At 42.6% G+C, this 17,819-nt stretch overlaps 1 pseudogene; it reads right to left on the bottom strand.

Annotated features, from left to right (window-relative positions):
* Window positions 1-14,163: 14,163 nt before the first annotated feature.
* LOC101414102 (60 kDa heat shock protein, mitochondrial pseudogene) lies at window positions 14,164-16,279 on the bottom strand (annotated as a pseudogene).
* Window positions 16,280-17,819: the final 1,540 nt, after the last annotated feature.

Below are 17,819 nucleotides of genomic sequence, written 5' to 3'. Positions count from 1 at the left end.
TGCTGCTGCCTCCGCGTGCTCCAGGCCAAGTCCACTCCGTCCTTCCATTCTGGCCTCTTTGACGAGGCCCCACACTGCTCTTCTTGCTGGTAACCTCTGGGAGAAAGCGGCTCTGGGCTCTGCCAGGCTGTCCTGGGGGGAGGGGGGGGGGGCAGCGTCAGAATCCCACGAAGCTCGTGCTGACTGGAGTGGCCAGAAGAGTGGAGAAGTCTCATGAAACCATGCCACGTGCACAGCAGGCACCTGAGATACTGCGTCCCCTTCTCCAGGGCCTGGAGCCAGCCCTCACTCAAGAAATAGTTGTGAATATGACTCTTCTGTGAGTAAAATTTGTGTCATCTTTGTATTCAAGTACACGGAAAAGAGTACAAAGCCAGCAAATAAAACCCCCAGCATTTTTAATCATTGTTTACAATCATCCGTGGCTTTATATTGCCTGTTGCCCACTAGAGAGACTCGGATTTCAGCATGTTGCTGAGGACTGGAATGTCACAGCCCCAGGTTAAAAGGGTCTGGCTGAAGCAGTTGCACGAAAAGCACCCTGGCTCTGTAAAAATCTGATGGCAGCCTGAGTCCATACCAAATACCAGCCATGCATTATGAAAAACTAGAGATCCTCGGAATTAGCATTTTCCACAGTGTATTTGGCAGAATAGGCAGAGAAGCAGAAGAGATCAGTGAGTTCATCCCATGACATGTTGTACAAAGATATAGATATATCCAATAATAATACATTTTAAATGAGCTACATATTTTATTCCTCTTTTAATTCCTATCAGTAGATTATAGGATCTGGAAACTCCCTTTAGGGAAGAGTCTGTATATTTTTGTTAAATGCATCATTTTCTGAACAAATTGACCACAGTACCCTTACCTTTCTGGAATATAGCATTCCATGTATATTAATGAGAGACGGTTAGCTGCTATAACAAAGAGACCTTACATGAAACAGTCCAGACTGGTTATGTAGGCTGCTCTTCTCCACATAGTCATTAAGGGTTTCGGGTTCCTTCTGTGGTTTTTCATTATCCTCTAGAACAATGTCTTGTCTGCACAGTCAAAACTGGGTCACAGGAATGTCTGATTTCCAGCTCACAAGGTGAAAGAGCTTGGAGGATTGCCTGAGCAGTACCTTAAGGTACAGTTGGGGAATGGCACACAACACCCCTCTCATGTTCATTTGTTGGAAGCTTTTCTACACAGCCACACCACTCTGGGAGGGGGGCTGAGCATCCAGCTGGGAGGTCACTGCCCAGCTACAACTTCATTGCTGTAGATCAGTGTCACCTAGCCAACCTGCAGCCAAGCAGGGACCAGAATCCAGGTCTTCCCACTCTAAACCCACAATTCTTACAGACACTAGTGTCTGCTTACTCAGCCAACACATATCAAGTGCCTCTTGACTTCTGGTTTCATGTTAGAATGTAAGGATAGAAAGCTTTACAAAACACAGTTTCACAGTTACTGTATAAAATATGTGTTGATTTCCATCTTTACTCAGTTAGCAATTTTTATTTATGGATAAACTTTCAAGTGTGGCTACTAAAGCAGCAAAAATTGTAGGTTTATATCATTATGTTTTAATTTGCAGGGGGGACACATACTATAGAAATAAACAAATATATGAGAACAGACTAGGGAAGCAGATGTGGCTCAAGCAGTTGGGCACTCACCTACCACACGGGAGGTCTTGGTAATTCCTAAAGAAGACAAGCAAGACTGCAAGCTGATGCAACAAGATGATATAACAAAGAAACATGACAAGGAAACACAATGAGAGACACAACAAGCAGGGAGTGGAGCTGGCTCAAGCACCTCCCTTCCACATGGGAGGTTCTGGGTTTGGTTCCTGGTGCCTCCTAGAAAGAAGATGAGCACAAAGCAAACAGACCCAGAGAGCAGACAGTGAGTGCAAACAATGGGGGGGGGGGGGGGGGAGGTCAATAAATACATTAAATAAATCTTTTTTAAAAAGTAGAGAATCTTGAAATGGGCCCAAATACATCTTAGAATTTAGAGTATGGAAAGGGCATTTCAAATTAGTTCTGAACCAAAAAAATTAATTATGTGTGAAAATGGTACTGAGACTGCTGAATATAAGAAAAATAAGACAAAGTTTTACCTCATCCCTTGTCTTAGTTTCCCAGCTGCTATGACAAATACCATACAATAGGTTGACTTAACAGGATTGGATCACGGTTCCAGATGCTAGAAGGTTTGTTTTCTCCCAGAGTTAGCCTTCTGACTAGCCAGCAGTCTTTAACTTCCTTAGCTTTCTTACCACTTGACAATGTCTTCTTTCTCAACCGGGTTCTGTAGACTTCCAGCTTCTGGTTCCTCTTCATGGTTTGTTTATATAAGACTTCCAGGAAGAGGATTAAGACTCATCCTGATTCGGCTCACCATACCTTAACTAAAAATCTCCAAGAGGTCATGTTTACAATGGGTTCACACCCACAGGAATGGATTAAGAACATGTATTTTTTCTGGGGTACATAACTCAATCTGCCACAGCCCTTCAATCAAAACAATTCATATTGTTCAAATGTGTGACTTAAAGTAAACATGAAAATCAAGACATTTAAAAAATTATCTTGAATAGGAAAAACCTTTCCAGGTAAAAACTAAAACCAGAAGCTACAAAGTAAAAAAAAAACTTAAAAATGGGAAAAAGAACAAAAAAACAAAAGATAAATACATTTTCAAAACATATGATAAATGACTAATTTCCTTGACATATGAACAGCTTTTACAAATCAATAAGAGTAACACAATAGAAAAAAGAATGTAAGGGATCTCTGGCCTTCTGCCATGGCACTGGATAAAGTTCTCTAAATTTTGGAGAACTTGGAAATCAAAAGTGCCATTTTCTGGTCATTGACTTTCATTGTCCAATTTGTATTGCGGCCACACAGAGGTCAAATAGAAAATGAGTATTTTTTTTATTTATTATTTTATTTTTAAATTACATTAAAAAAAATATGAGGTCCCATTCAACCCCACCGCCCCCGCCCCCCACTCCCCCCACAGCAACACTCTCTCCCATCATCATGACACATCCATTGCACCTGGTAAGTTCATCTCTGAGCATCACTGCACCCCATAGTCAATGGTCCACATCATAGCCCAGACTCTCACGTTCCATCCAGTGGGCCCTGGGGGGATCTACAATGTCCCGTAATTGTTTCAGGCATTTTCTATCTTCAAAATCGCCCCTCCCTCTGTCAATCCTGTTCTTCCTACCAAATTCTTCTTTTACACCAGAAACCTCCTCAGAAATCTCCCTCCTCATCAACTCCACCCCCCAAAAACTTCTGAAAACTCCAAGTTTGATCCCACAGATCACACTCCTCCTGTGCCTCCTCCCTATAATCCTCCGGTGTTATCCCCGAACTCACCCTCCATCCCTTCTTTATCCCCCTCTTCATCGCCGCTGCCCTCTAACCCTCCTTCTCTTCTCCTCATACTCGCTCGTGAGGACTGCCTCCCCCTCCTCTGCACCCCAGCCCTCCACCTTTATCAGCACGCGGACCTAACTCCACACAGACACCAGCTCCTCTCTTGCCCCTCCGGGAAGTAGCAGGTGCTGAAGGAATAGTCAGTGGCTGGGTATACCTAAAAACCTTACACCCTAAACCCTTAACCCCAAATGGATGGGTCCTTTTCTTGTTCTTCTAACCACTCCCACTTCAGCAAGACTTTTAAACTTTCCATTATAGATACACTTTTCTAGACTGAAACCTGCCCCACCACCTCCTGAGAATAGTAAAACATCAGATCCTGAAACTGCAGACAAGTACAACCCTAAAACTTCAGATAAGTATACCTGCAAACCTCTCAGAAACCTACGACTGAGGCTCAGGAGACAGAGGTGACAAAACCCAAAAAACAAACTTCTCACAGCACCAACCCAATGATACACAAAGCAAACACCTTTTGTAATATTCTCTCCACACACTTAACTTTGTCATCCCCTCTATCCTTTCTGTTGAACAATACCTCGACATCATTCAAGACCTGTGGTTACAAGATCTTTCTGATTTTTATCCTGAAAAAATCCTCTTCTTCTCTTTTGTCACACTCTTCCTTTTCTTTACTGACTTAAGTCCCTCTAAAATGAACGTCCTATATTTTACCCTTCTGCTCCTCTTAGTTCTAACCTCTCAAAAAAAACCCTTATCACCCCTTACAAACACCATCCAGACCATAGCAACTGCAATTAACCCACTCCGATTGTTGGATGTGCCCTGAGCACACCCACACTGAAACTATATCCTTACTCGCCTTTCCTCTAAGTCCAGAAACTCTCCTACATGTCCACCCACAACACACTGGTTTTGGAGGCCGATGGGTTACAACCCCCCCCCCCCCGCCACCCCCCCCCACCCCCCCCACCCCCCCGCCAAGTTTACCATAATACCAAGATAGACTTATCCTCTGTTGGGCCTTAAACATCTCTCATTTAGAAGAAAATTCATTCTATTGGTATGATCACAGTCCTAATGGATAGATCTTTTTTTATGCTTTAAATACATCTCCACACAACTTTAGGCAACTAATTTAGGACATATACCCACTACATTTTGTAATTATACCCTGCTCTTTAACACTACCACATTGCACCGGCAGGCAGATTTAAAAATGCCAAACAAGCATTTAATTCAACTCTATTTTTGAATAGCTCGGGCATCAATCAAACACTACCTACACAAATAAGCAATAAAAATTATAGTGAAAATGTACTGTGCTTCAATAGTTCTTACAAACAAACTGAGTTATTTGGAGTAGGAACACGATCAGGACAATTATACAATTTAACCAGGTTAAAACCTGCAAAAAAACCAAAAATTTCTTCACTTTTCTTTTCCAAAATCTTCTCTGTCAAACTAACCCAACCTATAATACTTCCAACCCCCACTACTCTCCTTTCTGTATTAATGTAGTATACCCCGGGACCCAACTATTCAGCATTCCAAGTCACCCTCATTCCTATTTTATTCCCTCAGGCCCCTCAATGGCACTAACACTTTTGGGCACAGGTTTCTATTTTCTGTGTGCATATCTAACACTTCCTACCATGGGAAGGGTAACTTGCACTATAGTATCTATTATTCCTAATGCCTAAACCCCAAGAAATGGCCTCTTCTGGACAGATACCTAATCTTGGTTCCTTTCTTAAAACTTCACTTCAACCTCAAAAATGAAATGAATGAAAGAAAAAACATTTCTTAGGAAACCCAGAAGTTGGATATCATCTAATCTTAGAAAACCCTGGTATAGGACACAGAATCTTCCACAGCCTGTTTTGGTTTGTAGGAATCCCACTATTAGAGCAATCAATTTTAAACATTTCTTTCCAACTACAACTATCCTGGAATGCAACCATGCAGGCCACAGACAGTCAGCAGTTAAAAATAAATAGTCTGGGAAGCGGACTTGGCCCAGTGGTTAGGGCATCTGTCTACCACATGGGAGGTCCACAGTTCAAACCTCGGGCCTCCTTGACCCGTGTGGAGCTGGCCCATGCGCAGTGCTGATGCGCGCAAGGAGTGCCCTGCCACACAGGGGTGTCCCCCGTGTAGGGGAGCCTCACGTACAAGGAGTGCGCTCCATAAGGAGAGCCGCCCAACGCGAAAGAAAGTGCAGCCTGCCCAGGAATGGTGCCATACCACGGAGAGCTGGCACAACAAGATGATGCAACAAAAAGAAACACAGATTCCCGTACTGCTAACAACAACAGAAGTGGACAAAGTAGAACATGCAGCAAATGGACACAGAGAACAGACAACTGGGGCCAGGGGCTGGGGAGGGGAGAGAAATAAATAAAAATAAATCTTTAAAAAAAATAGTCTAGCATCAGTTGTCATGCAAAATAGAAGAGCATTGGATGTTCTAATAGCAGCCATGGGAGGTACCTGTGCAATCATAAATGAAGCTTGTTGTTTTTACATTAACAGAACTGGTCAGGTAGAAGAAAATCTTAAAGTCCTGAAAGAAAACATAGAAATCATTCAGAAAGCCCAAGATAATAACTATGGAAATCAGTCGTTCCTTTCTTATTTTTCTTCACCCTTAAAATCAGTCCCTTTACCCATTATAACACCATTATTAATAGTATTGCTGCTGCTTCTTTTTGATCCTTGTCTCTTACAGCTTCTTGTCCGATTCATATACCAAATTGTACAGTCAATAACCCAGGAATATGTAAACAGCGTCTTTCTGCTGCCTGAACAACAATAGCAACCCCTGCAGAACCTGAGACCACAGCCCACTGTACAGGACCTGAAACCACAGCCCACTGTACGGGATGGAAGGGAACTTCTTTTCTCTGCCCCTTGACAGCAGGAAGTAGCCAGACCAAACCAATGCCCCAAATCCTCTCACCCTCCCCTCCTGCCCAGTACCACATACCCCAATACCCAGGTCCCCCTACATATATGTATATATAAACAAAGAGTTAGGAATGTTAGAGGTTTGCAGTAATTAACAAGCTGGAGCTCAGTTTCCCCTGATATGCACTGGGGACAGGCTAACCCCATCCCTCATAAGCCTACGTGCCTAAGGACACAGCACTTCCCCACAAGTTAAATAAACAAACCACATAGAGACAGGAGTAAAGGGAAATGGAAACCTTCCCTACCTACATATCAAAGGGAGATAAAATTCCTACAGAACAAAGAAACATCTGCTCCTGCAGCATTCCAAGAAACCATAACTCCCTAACCCACTGTCTTCTAGTCACATCAGGAAAAATTTCCACCTCTCGGGCTTCCCACTGGCCCCTGCACGTCACTCGGACCCTCAACCCCCTCCCACCAACTATCATTTCTCCGCCTAGGAAAGTTCAGTATAAATTCAAGTTCCCCCCTTCCAAGGAGGGGCTGAAGTCTGTTCTTCAGACCCCTATTGGGAGAGCTTCTCAATAAATCTTTATCTATAGTCATTTCATCTCCATTTCAGCGCCATATTTTCTCCAACACACACACAAATAGAATGAAGATATGTATGTACAACTGTTCATTTTAACATTATTTTTTTAAACAAATCAATTTTATTGGTACATAATAAAGCATACGATTCATTCAAAGTGTACAGTCAACGGTATTTTGTATAACCACTTCGTTGTGCATTCATTAATCAATATTAGAGCATTTTCATTATTTCAATAATAATAAAAAACAAAAAAAACAGACAAACAAGAAAATTCTTCATCTCTCAATCTCTCTATTCTTTCCCTGCTATTCATAAATTCTATTTCTGGTTATTCTTGCACATTTATTTATTTATTAAGCAGTTTTGTTGAGATATATATATGTATTCACATACCATGCAATCTATTTAAAGTGTATAATCCATAACTTTTGGTATAATCACAATGTTGTGCATGCATCACCACAAAAAATTTTAGAACCGTTTCATTACTCAAAAAGAAAAACTCCACACCCATTAGCAGTTCTTTCTCACCCTTACATAACAACTACTCTAATTTCATCTTTATAAATTGATTTATATTTACGTTTTATATAATGGAATCAATATGTAGTACTTTGTGTCTGGTTTCTTTCACTTAGCATAATGCGTATGTGTGTGTGGGTTTGTTTGGTTTTTTTCGGTCTGATAGTAACATCTTATAGTATTAACATAAATTTGTTCAGTTTCAAAGAAACTGCAATTTTACCCGTATTCATATTTCACATGCGGTTTTGCTATGCTGTACAGTCCCATGTTACATTTTTTAGCCTTCCTTTTAGTAATATACATGACCTTAGACTTTCCCTTTAAACCACTTTCATTCCCAAATAATAATACTGCTAGTTACAAACATTAACATTACTTTCAACAGGAAAAAAGGGGACAACCTAAATATATGTGGTGGTGTTAAAATAGCCTCAAATTGTTATTTTTCTCTTCAAAAATTAAAGCCTAACACCCCCCGCCCCCTACCTTAGGATGGGCTGTTCTGGCGACTCTAACAAATAGAATGTGGTGGAAGTGATGGTAATGATACCGAGCAAAACACGGTTCTTCTGCCTGGTGCACTTTATTAACCAATTCCTAAGACACTGGGGTTTCAAGGAGAGAGTTTATTTGCTTGCACATAGCAAAGAAGGTCAGTGGTCTAAGGGCCCAAATATCTGCCTCCCTGAGCTGCAATAATTCTGACAGTTTTATAGCAGCAAAAGACAGACAGGTTAACGCTAATGAGTATTTGAGGTGGGGCTGGCTCAGGTTCCTTCATTAGTAAACATTAACCGGCTGAACAAGATAGGGAGTGGGCACAAAATGGGGGTGAATCACAAGGTTATTACACTCACAAGACAATCATTATCAGAGATCAAGGCATCTGGAGATAGGGGAATACAGAACAGGGTCAGTTACAAAGTTGTTGTTTTTTAATGAATTTCAAACAGTGGAGGGTGGAGTGGTTATCATTTCAATAGAAATGCCTGTAACAGGTAAGATCTGTCTGGAAAAATCACAGTAATAGCAGATCTCAGTTAGAAATGACCATGTACAAAGGATGAGGTTGGTCTAGCCAGTTTCAGTAATTTCAGATGTTAACCTTTGGCTATTTTTAAAATATGCTGGAAAGTAAAAAGGCATCTTTGTAGTGATTCAGCAATTATTTGTTAATTCTTAACCCTCACTTACAGTAATAGGCTTTCAAGACTGGATCATAACAAGCATTTTGGCTTCCTCTCACTTGTATTACTGCCTATGGGGGAACCTTGCTACGGTCTCATGAAGACACTCATGCAGCCTTAAGAAGAGACCCACATGTCAGGAACTCAAGCCCTGCCAACAGCCTTGTGAGTGAGCCATTTAGAAGTGAATTCTGCAGCCCCAGGCAAGCCTCCAAATGTATGCAGCTCTCGTATTGCCTGAAATCTCATGAGAGACCCTGATCTAGAACCACCCAGCTAAGCCACTCCCAGGGACCATCAGATAATAGATACTTGTTGTTTTACGTTGCTATGCTTTGGGAGTAGTTTGTTATAACAGCAGCAATAGGTAACAAACATGACATCCAGTAATAAAAAAGCTGGCTAATAAAGTATCATACTGACATAACTCTATGCAGCTGTTAAAAAAAACATTCTGCTTAAGATGTAGTAGGCTAGGAAAAGCATCATTCCCACCCTTACAAATAAAAAAATCTGGAAAATATGCAAATTCACAGCTTTTCTTGAACTTATGAAAGAGCTGAGATCACAGGGAAACCCCAGTGTCTTAGGAATTGGTTAATAAAGCGCATCAGGCAGAAGAACCGTGTTTTGCTCGGTATCATTACCATCACTTCCACCACATTCTATTTGTTAGAGTCGCCAGTACAGCCCATCCTGGGGGTGGGAATGTTAGGCTTTATTTATTGAAGAGAGAAATAGAAGCCCTGGGGGCCACAGATATAAGGGAAATGTGCATTGACTTGTATCTTTAGGGGGCACTCATGAAAAAGATTAGCAAAAGCCCTGAAAAGGTGTCCTTCCTGACACAGACCTGAGGGAGGAGATCATCAGTTACATGGCAAAGGCATGAGACCATGGCCAGATCCTGCCACCCCATCTTTCCTACAGAAGAAAGCCTAAAATGCTGGTGGAAGAGCAACAAACACTGATGCCCTCGGGCAATGGTAACGTCATTGCAGCTGGGGGAAGGTAGAAAAATTTAAACTTCTAATGCTCGGGAAGGGACAGGGACAAGCGCTAGGCCTGGAACTACTTCTGGGGGAGGGACAGAAACACTTTGAAGATCACACCCATGAGCCTCAGGAATTAAGTACCCACAAGACTGTGAACCCCAACCCCAACCCCAACCCCTCAGCTAACAAGCACTGAGCAACAAGTAACGATGGAATACTGCTGGGAGATTTGGAAGGGCATGGAGAGAGATACTCTGAGAAATAGCACACAGGAAAGACCTAAAGATGAAGGTGGAACAGATATTAAGAAAAACTTTTAACAAGCAAGTCAATACTCTACACAAGGTCACACTTGAGGAATTTGAAGTTTATGGTGTGCTTAGGCTAACCATAGCAACACCAAGCCTCCACAATAGCTCACCTCCTAATCAGATAGTCTCAAACCTCTACACCAAAGATCTTGCAGAAAAAATTATATTACAGAGATTTCTATAGTCCTACCCATGTCCAGCTTTCAACAAAATTTATGAAGCATATGAAATAGCACTACATCATCAGAAGACAAAGTAATCAACAGAACCGGATGCAGATATGACACAGATGATGAAACTAAAAGACAATGTATTTAAAATAGCTATGAGTAACTTCTGCCTCTGCATAATTAAAAACAACTTTTAAATTGGACAAAACATATGAAAATGCAAGACTTTGGACATCAGGTAACAAACAGTGATCTTCAAGAGATAAAAAACAAGATAAGCCTTATGATTTCTTCAGTTTACTACCTAGACTAGGTTGTAGTACATAGAGGAAGAGCCTGTAGTGGCAGAGAGTAGTCGGGTGTACATGGTATCGAAGGCCAGGATGCAAGAATTCTGAGAAGGAAGATGATTTATTTTGACCGGCCGGACTCAGTGGGCTCTTATCCTGATAAAAATCGAGCCCAGAATATAATTTTTGGGTCCCTTTTATACAGAGGAAATAAGAGTAGGGAGTGAAATGGTACTTGTATGCAAAAGGACTTTTTGTTAGTTTCTTTAAGTGTTTTATCTGAGTATTGGATAGGTTATTTCCTCAAGGTAAGCTTGATTTAACACATATTCCCCATATTCCAGGTAGGCTTGGGTTAACATATATCCCCTACATTCCAGGTAAGCTTTTAGCATGAATCCCCCACATTCCAGGTAAGCTTGACACATTTGGCTTGCATCCTCCCTGAATATCCAAAGCCTATAGAGTTTATACTTCTCAATTGTCTTTCTAGGCATATTTGGATATAAAATAAGTTTGAATTTATGCACACGCTATATTATTTCCCCCCTTTGATGCCTGCTTAAGGTTGTTAAGCTTTGGCATCACTATTGTCAGAGTCTCTCTGGACTGACTGGTATGTATATAGAGCCATGAGATGGGCAGCTGTCTGCGTTTTTACTATACCATTTATTAGGGTGCACATTCTGTTTTTGATGAAAGGGAGGAAGCAAGGAAGTATGGTGCATCCTCCTATGAGGAAGGCAATTATTCCCAGTAGAAGCTTAAAATTGTTTACTATTGACTGCCACCTTCCAAAGGAATTACTTAAATTCCAACCATTCCAGGTCTATACTGGAACATGAGCAAATTTTTACCATTTTGCTTGTAATTTCATCAATAACCTTTCCAGTGCTGTCTAGTTCAAGGCAGCAGTTAGAGAGATTGAATTTTCCACAAACTCCCCCTTCAACTGCCAGGAGATAGTCTGGGCGAGATGGTTTTGATAGATAGCATTTCTGAATTTAGTTTGCTGTTGGGCTAGTAGGTTTAGAGCATGGGCAGTTTCATTAGTTATTATTTCTACCACAGCTTGTAAGCAGATGATTCAGTTTAGCATATAGATAGGGGTTTGATAACTCCACATGCCATCCTCTGCCCAAGTTGTTGGCCCATAATACTGGATTATACACTCAGGGGACCATTCTTCACCTCCCCAGGTAATGACAGCCCCTTTTTTCCTTGTGTTTTGATATATTGGTTGGCTTAGCTCTTTCCCCTCTGCTAAGGGAATGAGGAAGAAGGAGGGTTTTATTGTACTGAGTATACAAGTACCACACCAGTTTTGGGGAAGTTCTCAGAAAGCAACTTTCCCACAAATCCAGTACAGACTGTTTGGGGCAGTAAAGGGGCCTATTGCAGTGGTGTTCCACACTGTGGTTTGTTACTGCCTCCCTCCACCCCTCCTCCCAGCCGTTGTTATCTTCCCCCTCCAGCCGTTGCTGTCCTTTCCGCCAGTCCCGCCCACTCCCACCTATTCACTACCACCCCGTAGCTAGCCCGCCCTAGCTCCAACCCCTCCCTCTACCCAACCCTATATAACCAAGTGTACTTCCGCAATAAAGCAGACCTGTTCTTGCGCTCAAGCGGTCTCCGTGGTTTTTCCCCAACTGCACGTCCCCCATGCCTGGAGAACCGGTGCTCCCTCTTGGGGCACCCCCCGCCGGTGGTTTGGCAGGAGCAAGCCCCCCCGACTCTTGGGCCTGAGCGAGGACGAGATCCTCACGCTTAGCTACAGTGGTTAGTTTGGGGAAAGTATGATTTATGAGAATGAGATCAGATTCATTCCATGTTCCCCAAGGCTCTGTCGTATTGGTGGTATAATTTTGGAATTTTTCCCCTGTACATGTTAGGTTTCCAACAGATATAGAGGAGTTTAGGCAGGCCCTTGAAGCACAATATTTTCCTATGACAGAAGTTTACAAGGGTCACATACTATCTTGGGGGACAGCCAGGAGGCCAGTTTCATTATATGGTTAGCTATAATAGTACTCTCTAGTTTCGCAGGGCCATTGGTCTCCCATATTAGTACCTCCACATACACAACACAAGGAGAAACATATAAGGCTGCCCCTGCTACTTCAGCTAGGTTTACAAAGAGGTTTCTTGCTGCTTGTGGGATGGAAAAGGGCTTTCCATTTCTTCATAGAAGGAGTGGAACACAGAGTGGGCTTTACTTGTGAGTGGGTGTTCCCGATACCCAACCCAGATGTAGGCTCTTGGGTCTATTCATCTACTGTCAATGCAGAGGCCCATTTGGACTCCCTGAGTCTGCCAGGATTCAGGGTTAAGGATGATGAGGTTTAAGGGATTACATTGATCACGTGGACAGGTAGCTGGGGCCATACCTTTGGTGAGGATGGCTGTTTGTTTACTTGTGTCTGTGTTCCACGTGGCCCAGGTGACACGGGACAAGTAGGGGCAGTAGTATGCACCTATGTATTTGCACCAGAATCTCCCCCCACCCCCACCCCCCCTTGAGCTGCACTTTTCATTTCTGGAGCTCACATATGCTTATTGCTATGAGTGTATTTTTGCTCCCAGTTGAGCCCTCCACAATTGGTATTCCATGATATCCTGGAGTCCATAACTTGACATGCATCAAATAGAAGGGACACTTGTTGGTTCTGGCTAGTGACTGGGGTAGAGCTAAGAAGCTCCCCATTTTGATTACGCATACTTATTTTCCATTTATGGGAGACTATTGGGGTTTGGGGTCATAGCAGGTTTTTTTGCCAGATATGTTACAGACACTATAGGAGATTCCTTGAAACTGGCAGGTGGTTATTTGGCCCTTGCAGGTGTAAAGGCTATGATAAATTAATGTGGTATTGACATGGGCCCCCATTCGCACCTTTTGGATACACGACTTACACTCTGTGGTGCTGACCTGGGACCAGGGGAGAGTCAGGGCTAGTTGTAGGGAGAATAAGTAAAGGGGCATTGTAACTGGGATTAAACCAGATTCATATTCTTTGACTGTGTGTAGACCAATAAGCTTCTGGAGAGTGACTGGGGCAGGGCTTGGTGTTTTATTCTTTCACAAGATGAGTTTGGTTGAGTTGTGGGTATCTGGAATACAGGTCCAGGACTCTGGGCAGCTCACTTGACCTGGCTATGGTGTATCCATGGGGTGATTTCAGCTACTTTAACTGCACTGGGAGTGGATAAAATGACAAGATAGTGTCCTCATCATCAAGGGGTTAGTGGAGCTGATTTCTGGTCTTTGACCCAGACTGCATCTCCCGACTTGTATGGGTGTATGGAGCTGCTTTAGCCAATGGGGGCCCTTTCTTGGACCCAGTGATGCAGGTTTTGTAGGACCTTTCCTAAACTGATCATTTGTTGAGCTATTGATAAGTTTCCTCTTTCTCTGAGATCCCCTTCTATATTTTGGATTAAGGGGTTTCTCCCAAAGAGGATTTCATAAGGGTTTAGCCTTAGCTTTCAGCTTGGGCTGGCCCAAACTTGGAGGAGAGCACCCGGGAGTACATGCACCCATGTTAGCCCAGTTTCTTGGCAAATCAAGGCAATATAAGTTTTTTGTTTTTTTTTTAACTTTAAACAAATTTTTATTACACAAGTTTGTCACATAATTGGGTATTTCTCTGCTTTGTATACAATTATTCTTACTCTCCACAGAAAGGCTGCTTCTTAACTTCTCATCTAGTGATGGCAAGCACTAAAATCCTGATTTTAACAGAATCAGTAAAAATGCCTCAGTGATTTAATTTGAAAGCAATACACAGGTACATGACTCTTGTACCCAGTATCAGGAATGTACAAATGTCTTTTTATTCAAAAATACAAAATAAATTATCATAGGCATGGACAATGACAGCAGTAAACCATTATATATTGTCAACTGAAACCAGTAACTGATGGTTATAGCGATTTTCTGACATCAACCAGCCTTTTCTTCTGTCATTTTCTTCAAATGACTTCAAGTTATTGGTGAGAAACACTGCCTGGAGCTTCTCATCACAGTTCATTAATAATGGTAAAGCACTATTCTAGGAATTAGAACATGCCACCTCCCATACCACCGCCCATTCCACCCATTCCACCCATTCCGCCCATTCCAGCATCCTTCTCTTCTTTAGGAATTTCTGTGACTATGACTTCTGCTGTGGTTAACAGAGATGCCACCCCAGCAGCATCCAATCGCAGTTCTTACAACCTTAGTTGGATCAATGATTCCTTTTTCTACCATATTCACAAAGTCTCCAAGCATAGCATCATAACCAACTTCTGAGGAACTCTGTATAATTTTCTCAACTATCAATGATCCTTCAACACCTGCATTCTTAGCAATGGTCATTGCAGGAATTTTGAGTGTTCTTTTAATAATTTCTATACCAATTTTTTGATCTTCATTAGTTGGAGTTAGTGCATCCAAGGCTGGAATGCATCGAAGCAGAGCACAGCCACCTCCGAGAACAATGCCTTCTTCAACAGCAGCTCGTGTAGCATTGAGTGCATCTGTAACTCTGTCTTTCTTTTCATTCACTTCCACATCACTTGTTCCACCAACCTTCAGCACAGCAACTCCATCTGAAAGTTTTGCTAAACGTTCACTCAGTTTTTCCTTTTCATATTCACTAGTTGTGATATCTAACTGCTCAGTGATTTCTTGAATACGTTTTTCAATTTGAGCTTTATCACCTTTTCCTTTCAAGAACATGGCATCATCTTTGGTCACAATGACCTCTCCAACTTTTCCCAAATCCTGAGCCTGAACATCTTCAAGGTTTAGATTCAACCCCTCTTCTCCAAACACTGCACCACCAGTAGCAACAGCCATATCTTTAAACTGGTTCTTCCTATTGTCACCAAAACCTGGAGCTTTGACTGCTACAACCTGAAGACCAACTTTCAGCCTATTCAAAACAAGTGTACTTAGAGCTTCTCCATCAACATCTTCAGCAATTATGACCAAGGGCTTACGGTAAGCATTGGCAATTTCAAGAGCAGTTACAATGGACTGAATGCTAGAAATTTTCTTTTCACTTAACAGAACATAGGCATCCTGGAATTCACATTTCTGACCTTTTGATGTATTAATAAAATATGGAGAAATATAACCCCGATCAAACTTCATGCCTTCAATGATTTCTAATTCATCATTCAGTGTTTTTCCATCCTTTACTGTGATGACACCTTTTCTTCCAACCTTTTTCATTGCATCAGGAATGATATTGCCAATTTCTTTGTCTCCATTTGCAGAAATTGTAGCAACCTGAGCAATTTCTTCAGGGGTTGTCACAGGTTTAGACTGCTTCTTAAGTTCAGCAATTACAGCATCAACAGCTAACATCACACCTCTCCTGATTTCTACTGGATTAGCACCTTTGCTAATCTTCTCAAAGCCTTCCTTAGCAATAGAGCCTGCCAGTACAGTAGCAGTGGTGGTGCCATCCCCAGCCTCTTCATTTGTGTTATTGGCAACATCCTGAACAAGTTTAGCTCCAATATTTTTATATTTATCTTTCAAATCAATTGATTTTGCAACGGTCACACCATCTTTTGTTACTTTGGGACTTCCCCAACTCTGTTCAATAATCACTGTTCTTCCCTTTGGCCCCATAGTAACGGCTACAGCATCAGCTAAAAGGTCTACACCTTGAAGCATTAAGGCTCGGGCATCGGCACCGAATTTCACATCTTTGGCATATGCCCGAATGAGATGAGGAGCCAATGCCCTGGACACTGGCCTCATCTGGCGAAGGACTGCGGGTAATCGAAGCATTTCTGCGGGGCAGCAGCAGGCCGTACGGGTAGCGAGGAAGGCCTTCAGCGGCGAGTGAGGGACGGAGCGCTGGGCGCACACGGCAATGAGTCCGTGTCCCCTCCCCGCAATATAAGTTTTTATTTATGGTTCATTCATTCTACTTTCCCTGAGCTTTGAGGATAGTTAGCAGTGTGCAGTTTGCATCAGATGCACAGTGCTTTTTTGGAGTGATTTCAGAGATGAAGGCAGGTCTGTTGTTGGAGCCAATTGAGAGGCGCGGCCCATTTTGAGGAATGATTTCCCTGAGAACGTTGACCACTTCTTCAGCCTTTTTGGTCTGAATGGGGAAGGCTTCCACCCAGCCAGAAAAGATGCAGAGGAGGACTAGGAGATAGTTATAGTTTCCAGATCATGGCATTTCAGTGAAATCACCTACTAGATCTTCAAGAAGCATACTACCAATTTTTTGGATTCCTGGGGCTCCTGTGAGCCCTTGACAAGGGTTATTTTTTGCACATGTCAAGCACCCCTGGCATATGGCATGGGTGACAGCAGCTAGACCCGGGATATAGAAGAATCTTTCTAACACTTCTTTAAGATGGGTTTTTACCAAGTGTGTGTTCTCGTCTTGAACTACAGGTTGTGGCTAATATTTGTGGCATGACTATTCTGTGATTGGGCAATGTCCACCACCCATTTGCTCCTTGTGTCCCACTCTCAGAGAGTACCCACTCCCTCTCAGCTTGAGTATATTGCGGTTCCCGGTGATTCAGAGGCTGTGGGACGAAAGCAGGCAGTCTATACTGGGGTTTCTGATAATTAAGAAGTTGAGGAATGAGAGCAGCAGCCAGGTTTTCAGATAGGGATCCTTCCCATGCCACTCTTTTTGCTTCAGCATCTGCCCTCCGATTTCCCCAGGTGATGGGGCTATGACTTGTCTGGTGTCCCTTGCAGTGCATTACAGCCACTTTGATAGGTTTGCAAACTGCTTCTAGTAGTTCCAGAATCTGTGTGCCATATTTAATGCTTTTTCCTCCTGAGTTAATGGGCCCTTTTTGTTTCTATAAGACTCCAAGCACGTGCAGGGTAAGGAAGGCATATTTGGAGTCTTTGTAGATGTTAACCTTGGCCCCAGCTGCAAGTTGTAAGGCTCGGGTGAGGGCAATGACTTTGACTTTCTCTGCTGATGTGTTATCCAGGAGGTGCTGGGCCTCCACTGTGGTTTCAGAGGTTACTACAGAGTATCCTGCTCGCCAGTTGCTGCCCTGCATAAAGCTACTCCCATCTGTGAAGAACTCCATGTCAGGATTTGCCAGTGGCTGGTCTTGGAGGTCTGGCCAGCTGGAATATACTTCTTCCAATGTTTCCAGGCAGTTATGGGCTGGAACCCCCAGCTCCACAGGTAGCAGGGTGGCAGGATTTAGGGTTTTTCCAAGTTCCAGTTGGATGGATGGATTTTCACATAATAGGATTTGATATTTAACCAGGCAGCTGTTAGTTAGCCAGTGTGTTCATTTGGCTTCTAAGATTGTGATTACTGCATGCGGAACCTGGAGAATTATAGGCTGCCAAGAGTTCATTTTATGGCTTCTAGTGTTAATATTGCTGCATCTGCTACAGTTTGCAGGCATGAGGGCC

This window comes from Dasypus novemcinctus, chromosome 4 (assembly GCF_030445035.2).
Source record: "Dasypus novemcinctus isolate mDasNov1 chromosome 4, mDasNov1.1.hap2, whole genome shotgun sequence".
In the NCBI taxonomy this organism is placed as follows: domain Eukaryota; kingdom Metazoa; phylum Chordata; class Mammalia; order Cingulata; family Dasypodidae; genus Dasypus; species Dasypus novemcinctus.
Note: the sequence above shows the minus strand (reverse complement) of the source record. Positions and strands in the feature narration are given on the sequence as shown.